At 45.3% G+C, this 8,916-nt stretch overlaps 1 pseudogene; it reads right to left on the reverse strand.

Annotated features, from left to right (window-relative positions):
- LOC107729617 (receptor-type tyrosine-protein phosphatase S-like) overlaps positions 1-8,916 on the reverse strand; it is a 73,121-nt pseudogene that overhangs the window by 22,961 nt on the left and 41,244 nt on the right.

Consider the following 8,916-nt stretch of genomic DNA (forward strand, 5'->3'; position numbering starts at 1 on the left):
AACACCCTAGCAACTGTTCCCAAACCCCTAATAACACCCTAGCAACCACAATACCCTAGCGACTGTTCACAAAACTCAATAACACCCTAGCAACCACCTATAGTTAACCACAACACCCTAGCAACTGTTCCCAAACCCATAACACCCTAGCAACCACAACACCCTAGCAACTGTTCCTCAAAACCCTAATAACACCCGAGAAACCTCTTCAAACAACCCACATTACCCTAGCAACCAGGTACGGTGTATCTGTGTGAGCAGCAGCTGAGCAGCTCAGAGTTCAAGTTCAATCTCTTCAAAAGTGATATGGAAAACAGGTGAAAAGACCCCAAAGCACACAAATACAACAACAACAACAACAGCGCCACCTTTAACCTCTCTCACTCTCATTACATTGAGCTGCTTATATCACAAGACGGCAGCCATAAGCTGTTTGAGCAGCTCAACTAAAACAGCCAAGAACACAGCGAAAGAACAACTTAAATTCATGCTGTTTGCCTGCAATGACAGAAAGTACTTCAGCATTAAACTGCAGGATCAGATGCAGCTCCATCCACAGATCCTGTTTGGGGAAGGTTTGTGGAATAATGAGGAGAGTCTTACGGTTGTTCGGTCATCTTCACTTACCGTTTACTGTCCTGGAAAACACGAGCTTTGACAGCGCTACTGAAGAGCTCCATGACACCTAAGAAGAGCACTTCATCATCAACACAGACACAACAACACACACCGCTGGAGTTACTATCACTTCATTGGGTCCAGAGCTGAAAAGACACTGAATTGAAGGAGGAAAAGAAGAAAGAGGTAAAAAAAAAAAGGCAGAAATCTAAAACACAAATCCCATCCAGTCTGGTTGTGGCTTTGACTTCTGCTTGTTTTTAGGTACTTGTGGACATACACATCACACACACCAATGCATTTCACAATGACACATAGATGGACAGACGGATGGATGGATGGAGGAAGGGAAAGATGAATATAAACAGAATCGGGGGGATTCAACCGTTTGTGCCACTTTTGTGGCCAAAAACCTTCATATTCACTAACCAGCACTGCACCAGGAGTATTTGATTGTCATTCTGTTCAGTGCAAACACACCTCATGATAACATATTTTGACTATGCTTGAGCCATTATCTGATTTGAATAAACACAAGACAGCAAGTGCAAATGAACGACGGTATCGGCACATGACATTCACTCTTGTTGAATTCCCCGTCATCACTGGTAGCCATGATGAAACAAGTTTGTTGCATTACTCTTTCATTTCCTCTCTGAAAGTGACGACTGAGCAAAGAAACTACAGATTAATCAGTGCGATTCATCCTCTGCACCAGCCCTGTCTCTTCCCATCCAGACCAACAGCCTGTAAGAACCATCAAAACCGATCTAGAGTCACAGGTCACTACAGCAGAACGCACTGTCTGACTGCAGCTGTGGATGGAGAAACCGAGGAAGGGCTGGAGCAGAGAGATGTTACTGCGTCACACATCGTAAGAAACGTCCTGTCAGGTAAAGTATGCTTCATGTGGTAACAACACCTCAATCAACTGGTTCTCAGTCAGAAACACAAGACCAATCTGGTTACACCAGTCAAAGTCTTTATGAGGGCTCTCACACATACTTGCTTGCGCCGTGCGTTGGTTGATCTCGTTGGTGAACGCGCCGATACCTTTGTTGGAAACGGCAGCCAGAGAGAAGCTGTACTCGGTGTTGGCGCGCAGACCCTCCACCACATACGAGGTTCTGGGCTCAAAATTCCTCTTCTCCTGTTTGTTTGAAAGATCAAAGACTCTTTCAACACAATGCATTTGAAAACATCACCATTATACCATTGAAATGCCACGATTCGTAGCCCTCAAGTGTTTCTCAGTGGAGCACGTTCTCACCTGAATGCCGAGCTCTGGAGCTTTGTAGATGAGTTCGTAGGCTTTCACGGGCTCTTTGGAGTAAGCAGGTTCCCAGGTCAACTCGACGCTGGTGTCGGTCACTTTACCCACCTGGAACTTCCCTGGCTGCCCAGGAACTGAAACACAGATCAGAAACGCATTAGAAACCTGCGTTAAATTAGCGCATGCCATTCATTAATGGAGCGGCACTAAAGAAACCGTGCAGAAATGTTCAGATGGTACAATAATTGATTTCAAGCATTCTGTGGCACTCCTTTGAAGTCCAGTCATTCAGAATCTGTGCGATCACGTGAGGGCGATCCAGTTGACCATGCAGATTCAGCTCATGTTCGAGTTGGTTCCCTACAACTCACCTCCAGGTCTGACTTTGACATGGACGGGGTCAGAGAAGGGCCCATCTCCCACGGACGTGAACGCCAGCACACGGATGGTGTACGTCTCGGACGGCACGAGGCTGTGGATGGTCGTTATCATGCTGTCCTGAACGTTGTGGATCTGCCAGTTGCTCATCGGCTGCGAAGGGTCCATGGTGTAATAAACTCGGTAGCCCTTGATCAAGCCGTTGGGCTCCTCCGGCTCGTCCCAGCGCACCATCACTGCGTTCTGTGATAAGATGCGCGCCTGGATGTTCCGCGGCGGACTGGCGGGCGCTTGCTCTCCGGTCCGAGCTTCCACTTTGTTGCTGGGTGGCCCCTGGCCGATGGTGTTGACGGCGGACACGCGGATCTCGTACTCGGTGTTGGGGTACAGGCCGCCGATGCTGTAGCGGGTGGTGGTGATGGAGTCCACCGTCTCGTACTTGCTGTCTGGGGATTTGGCACGGTACTGGATGATGTAATGGGAAACAGGGTCGGGGTTACCGGAGTCCCAGGTGATGGTGACGCTGGTGGGGGTCGTCTCCGTGACGACGGGGGTGCCAGGAGCTCTGGGTAAAGCTGCAAAGAGAGCGGAAAACTGCACTGCTCAAAGGTTGATCATTCCTCAGGAGATTCACAGTTAAGTTTGAGAGATTGTTGAGATCTCTTCTGAACTCTATAGGAGATACACCAGAAATGAGGGGTCTAAAAAGCAGATTTCTCCATCTCAGGGCTGTCTAGGTAAAACAAACAAGATATCACGAGATTAAAATGGACTGCTTACAGAATGTCTGTAAACTCATGATGTTGTTTCCATTTACTTTTCAGTCAGTAACGAAGCCCACTTTGTGTCCACACACACATTTAGAACCTTTTCTCACTTCGTTAGACTGGATAAAATTAGATATTCTTTCCATCGACCCAACAAGCTCTAAAATACATACACATTCTGCAACTGACTGATTAACCTTTTCTAACCAACGGCACGGAATATTTTACTTCCACATCACCTTCTGGAAAACATCCTGCATAGAATTTAGTTTGTACTTAGTGCGCTTACTATATTGTTTATCTATGTTTGCACATTTTAGTCTTTTACTTTCATGCATTAAACTGATTATTTATATTTTCCATTATTACTCCCATTTTTGGGGGGTTGCTTGCTTTTTCTCCTGTTCATTATGCAGAAAAAATTTCATAATTATTCATTAAAAATGACCTTTCCTTACACTTAACAATAACTTGCGCCACGGACTCAATGATTCCCAGGCTGCTCATGGCGACGCAGGTGTAGTTCGCCGACTCGCGCACGCCGTTCAGCTCCAGAACGTTTCGTCCCACGGGCATCTCTTCCTCCGGCGTCAGGTCCTCAGAATTCAGCATCCACTTCACGTAGGGCATTGGAGAGCCGACCGCGACGCAGGTGATGTTCACGCTGCCGCCTGGCATGATCTCGTGGCTCACGGGAGGGATGGTGAAGCGAGGGGGAACGCGCCGAACTGGAGCACAAACACAAGGAAACAGAGGAGGACCAGGTAACAATGACAGAAAATGAACGTTCTGGTGAAATACTCATATTCAAGCTGGAAATGCATCATTACAGCTAAAAGGACAAGTTGCTAAATATAAGCGCTGGCTAGCAGATGGAACGGAATAATAATGTGTAAGGAGCTGGAGAATCTGAATTCGAGCTAAAGGTCAAAGCCGTGTTTTCATACAAACTGACTAACGCACCCATTTCTACAGGCGCATCTCTCAACCGTCCTCGTTAAGTTGAGGATGAAAAACACAAGCGAGAGAGGAGCGTTAAACGCAGACGCTTCTCTGTTCTCATTCCGAGCTCAGCTGGGAGGCAGAGAAACAGTAATGATGCATATTTATTAAAACCCGCTCTGTCTGAACGAGCTGTATTTCGGCCCGAGCTCCCTCCATTTCCCATAATCCTTTAGAAACCTGAGATGCTGCTGCCCTCAGGGACGATGGAGTCGACCCAGTGAAGCCCTTTCAAGCTCTGTGATCAATCGCTGCAGATATCGACTCTATAGACCCGCGCTGGGAAAGCAGGTGTTTGATTGGGGCTGGTTTCATTCCCCGGCGGATCAAAGCGGAAGAGGAGGGCGTGATTGAGAGCTGCATGGGTCACCTGCATGCCTGAACACACCGCAGCAGCACGACACCACAAACAACGCTTCGATGGAGATCTACAGCTAACACATGGAGCGTATGTTCAGCACAGGTAAACGGAACAGCCGTGAAACATTTCTGCACCTACTAGTCAATATGTTAACTAGTGTGTGTGTGTGTGTGTGAGAGCGTGTGTGTGTGTGTGTGAGTGTGTGTGTGTGTGAGTGAGTGAGTGAGTGTGTGTGCAGATATTCAGTAAAACGAAAGAGCGCTGCGTTACACAGTGTGTACAGTCAGTCATCTAGATCGGATTTCAATCGGAAATGCACAAACATGGGATTTGGGCTGACAGTCTGAACAAGGCTGAAGTCAAACATGTTTGGAACTACATGTACTTGAGGACAGAATTACATTTCTGGGTGAACTAACCCTTTAACAGAGCACGAGTGAATCTCATTATTCACCATCAGCTGTGCTTTGCATGAGACTGTGTGGTCATAAAACAAGCAAAATGTGAGTTACGTTTAATATAACAATGAAATAACGATCAAAGAAGCCCAGCAGTTCAACCAGGAGCTCATTTGCTGTAGCTGTAATGTTGACTAATTCAATGAGTCGTTTCATTCACATCAACAGAAGCGCAGAGAAACATAAGCCACGTTAAGATGCGTCTGAAGCCCAGGTTCTTGTTTCTTCTGCTTTAGAGATGTCTGAGCAAAGCTTTCTCGGATGCCGAGGCTTACGGGGATTCAGCACACAGGATCAAGTTCTGAAATCTACGACTTCAGCAAAGAGGAAAAAATCCACCTGAATAAAGTTACAACTGCATCAGCTAGCGATTTAGAGCTAAACGCATTTGATCAAACCAATCTCTGACAGAGACGAAACAATCAGATTCCAGTAGCACATGAAATGTTTCTTTACAATAAAATGTGCAACTGTAAAAGTGAATTGAATTGCAGGTGAGCATTGACCAAAGGACACCCAGAATTGGACACACTCATATTTCAGATGAAAAAAAGGATAAATCTTCACAGTCATTAGATGCAGTTAATCAGAGGCTGTTAATGCGGGTTAGTGCATGCACTCATGCCACACCAGTAACATGCAAACTTTCAAAGAAAACACTCAGGTGCATCATGCACAAAAAGAGAACATGTGCATTCAATGGTAATAAAATGACTTATCATGGGTTACTGATGGTTGTGACTAAACCAGTCTGTTCTGCCTAACAGGGTGAATATCTGAATATCTGAATTTAAATGACCTACTACGAGCGTCTATTGTGCAAAAACACAGCGTATTGACTTACAGTGCTAGCGCACAAACACGGCGCCACATTAAACCATCGGCGGCCCCGAATGACATCACCTCGTCATCGCTCATGAGTCGATTAAACACGGGGGACTCTAATGAGACGCTTCTGTTCTCACGACTGCGGTCCCTGAATCAGATCGGTGCTTCAGAGACACGTTCTTCAGAAGCGCAGAAGAGGTTTGGCTCGCTCTTTCTTCTCCTCCTCCAGAGGAGGCTGTCATGCGCCGCATGTCACTCACGATCTGTCCCACAGTCGACTCGCCTTTCAACAGTTTTCCAGGAGCGGAAACGGCTCGAGCGCTTCATCACGCTGACAGAATGAAAATAGGCCACTCTCTGATGACAAACAGACTTTTCCTTAAAAAAAACCCTGAAACATTCCATTAAAACAGACGACACTTCATGCAGCTCATGCGCAAGCAGCGAGAGAAAGTGACAAAGACAGACGAAACAAAGACACAGCGAACAACTGCGAAGCTTCTCTACGAGACTCTGACATCACGCTGAGGTTATGGAGCTGATAAAGCCTGCGGGATTGATGACGAGAGCACAGGTGATCGGGGATTATAACTCTGATCCCGGCATGCTGTGAACGGCTGCTTCAGGGTTGCTTGAAACAGTCAACGTTTGGGAAATAATGATATTTAGAGAGTTTTGTTGCTGTAGTGCCACGTAACGTAAGACTTTAAGTTAAATGTGTCTGTGATGAACTTTCAGCAAAGACTACTGGGTGAACATCACATGGTTAGCCTTCAGATTCAGATTCTATGCCTATAACAGTAACTGGTCATTATAACCATTAACTTACAGCCAGTGCTGGGGTAACGCATGACAAGTAACGCTATCAGATTACTTTTTTCAAGTACTGAGTAAAGCATTACTTTTAAATGTACACTACAAAGTTACTTTTTCAATTGTTTTCCCATTAACGTAACAAAAAAAGTAACTAAGTAACACAATTGGTTACTTTTTTATGGAGTAATGCAATATTGTAATGCATTACTTTCTAAAGTAACTTAACTTTCCCCAACACTGCGTACAACTGATGATTATCAGTCATAACTGAGCTGTTGAACTAGCCAGAATGAGATATTAGAAAGAATAACTGAAATACAATCCAGATCCATACATGATGTTTATGCACAAAAATACGATACTTGTTTATTAAACCAATAGTGGTCCAAAAATGATCTGTTCACTTCAGTCAAGTCTATGAGTGTCTGAATGTGTGTGTGTGTTTGAATCAGCTGGGGATTTTTAGTGAATGTATGACGTCAGTTCTCCTCTAATCTTCTTGTCAAATGGTTGGCTTGCGCATCTTTACAATAAATGGCATGTTTATCAATCTAATGCAACGTTCAGACATTTGTAAGTGACTGAAGTGAACACACACGGCTCGTCTGCGGTCGTTGTCGCGCTCTGAACAGACGGCGTTTGACTTGCAGCTCGACACAGATGATATTGATGAGACGTCAACCAATTCAGTGCTTTGGAAAAAAGTGATGCTTTGGAGCGATCAATAAACTGATTGTCTGCAGAAAGCACGTCCGTCACTGGAACGAGAGCCACACACACAGACACATGCACAGACAGACAGACAGACAGACAGACAGGCGATGCACAATCACAGCAGTGAAATGCGTCAGGGGCAGCACAGAGCAGAGGAAAACACGACAGCCAATCACAACGCTGCGCCGTTCAGGCATGCGACTGTTCTCATGCACACGCTCGTAATTTCCAATTGCTGGGTTTCCATGGCAACGCGTGCAGAGAGACAGAGAGTGGGCCTTCCGAGCGGAAAGTTTGCAGACAAGATCCCACAATGCAACACATGAGACCGACACGACCCTCGTCTTCACAGCGCTGTGCATTTGACTCGGGTTCGCTCCCATCATCAGCACTGTTTACTGCTCGACTGACATTTAGTTCTCTGAGTTTAAATGCCAAATAAAAGAAACGAGAGAAAATAAACAAAAAACACACCAACCTTCTCGCAGCTCTGAGGGTGTAAGGGGTTTGAGATGGAAAGCAGAGAAGAAAACCAGGGAAACACACAGAGAGAGTAAAAAGGCCACTGCAACCATCTTCATCTGCCACAGTCACCTCATTCATTTAGCTTACGTTTAGCTCTTCAATCTGCGTCTTTGTGTGGCAGCATTATTCATATACACTCCCAAATATCAAATACTGTGGCTTGGCCTTGCTCTACTCTGAGAAATTCACTTCATAAAGAAATAAACTGAAAATATCACAAGCAAACTGAGAAAACACACATGACACACTGCAAAGACCTTCATATTTTAGTTGTAAATCATGAATTTAGTAAAGTCAAATTAGTTTCCATTAGTAATTTAAACACATACAAACAAACAACTGAAAAAAAAATTACAAAAACAATTAACAAGCACACAAATGTTTGCAATATTAGTAGAGGCGTCATGCAGCACTTGATAACATTAATATCTGATCGAGCGCATTCATCGGACCAAATATTTAGAGTGTCGTGATTGACGGATTGATTGTCTCTTTCCCGCTCGTTACTCTTTTACCTTCTTTTATTCTCTAGTAAAACCGCGGCGGCTCTTTCCGGACCAGCAGGCCGTGAGCGCTTCAGCCCAACAGCAAATATCACTAATTGAGTTTACAGAAACAATTACATGCCTGTAAACCCAATTCATTTCAAATCAATTAGCTTTCTTCTGATTAGCCGAGAATCGCGAATGAACCCCGACGGGAAGCACTAGAGTTAATAAAGTCGGGTGTTTCTTCCGTCGAGTTCGAATTGCTCACGAGCAGAATTCATCTCTGCTTGGAAAAAGCTCATAAAAACAGAAATGTGTTCTGCTTGTGAGGCTCGATGGCTGTGTGAGATCAAACACAATGAAGCGCAGACACGGCAGACACACAATAACTATGCAGCGCTCTACGTATACGTGTCTAAGGCCGTTCAGAAGTGCTGCAGAGGCTGCTGGGTAAATTAAAGCAGCTGTCTTTGCTGACATGTGAATGGAAGTGTATTACCTACGGAGTACCTACTGTGTTCCATACCTCTCACGTATAAGTTAGCAGGGGACGAGTAGCGCACGCCTTGAGAGTTAGACGCCACGCACTCGTACTTCCCCTGATCGGTCTCCTCGCTGCGCTCGATCTGCAGCGCACCTGCACAGAGAGAGAGAGAGAGAGAGAGAGAGAGAGAGAGAGTGAGAGAGA

The sequence above is a fragment of the Sinocyclocheilus rhinocerous genome, unplaced genomic scaffold, assembly GCF_001515625.1.
Source record: "Sinocyclocheilus rhinocerous isolate Xijiao unplaced genomic scaffold, SAMN03320098_v1.1 scaffold488, whole genome shotgun sequence".
Taxonomy (NCBI): Eukaryota; Metazoa; Chordata; class Actinopteri; order Cypriniformes; family Cyprinidae; genus Sinocyclocheilus; species Sinocyclocheilus rhinocerous.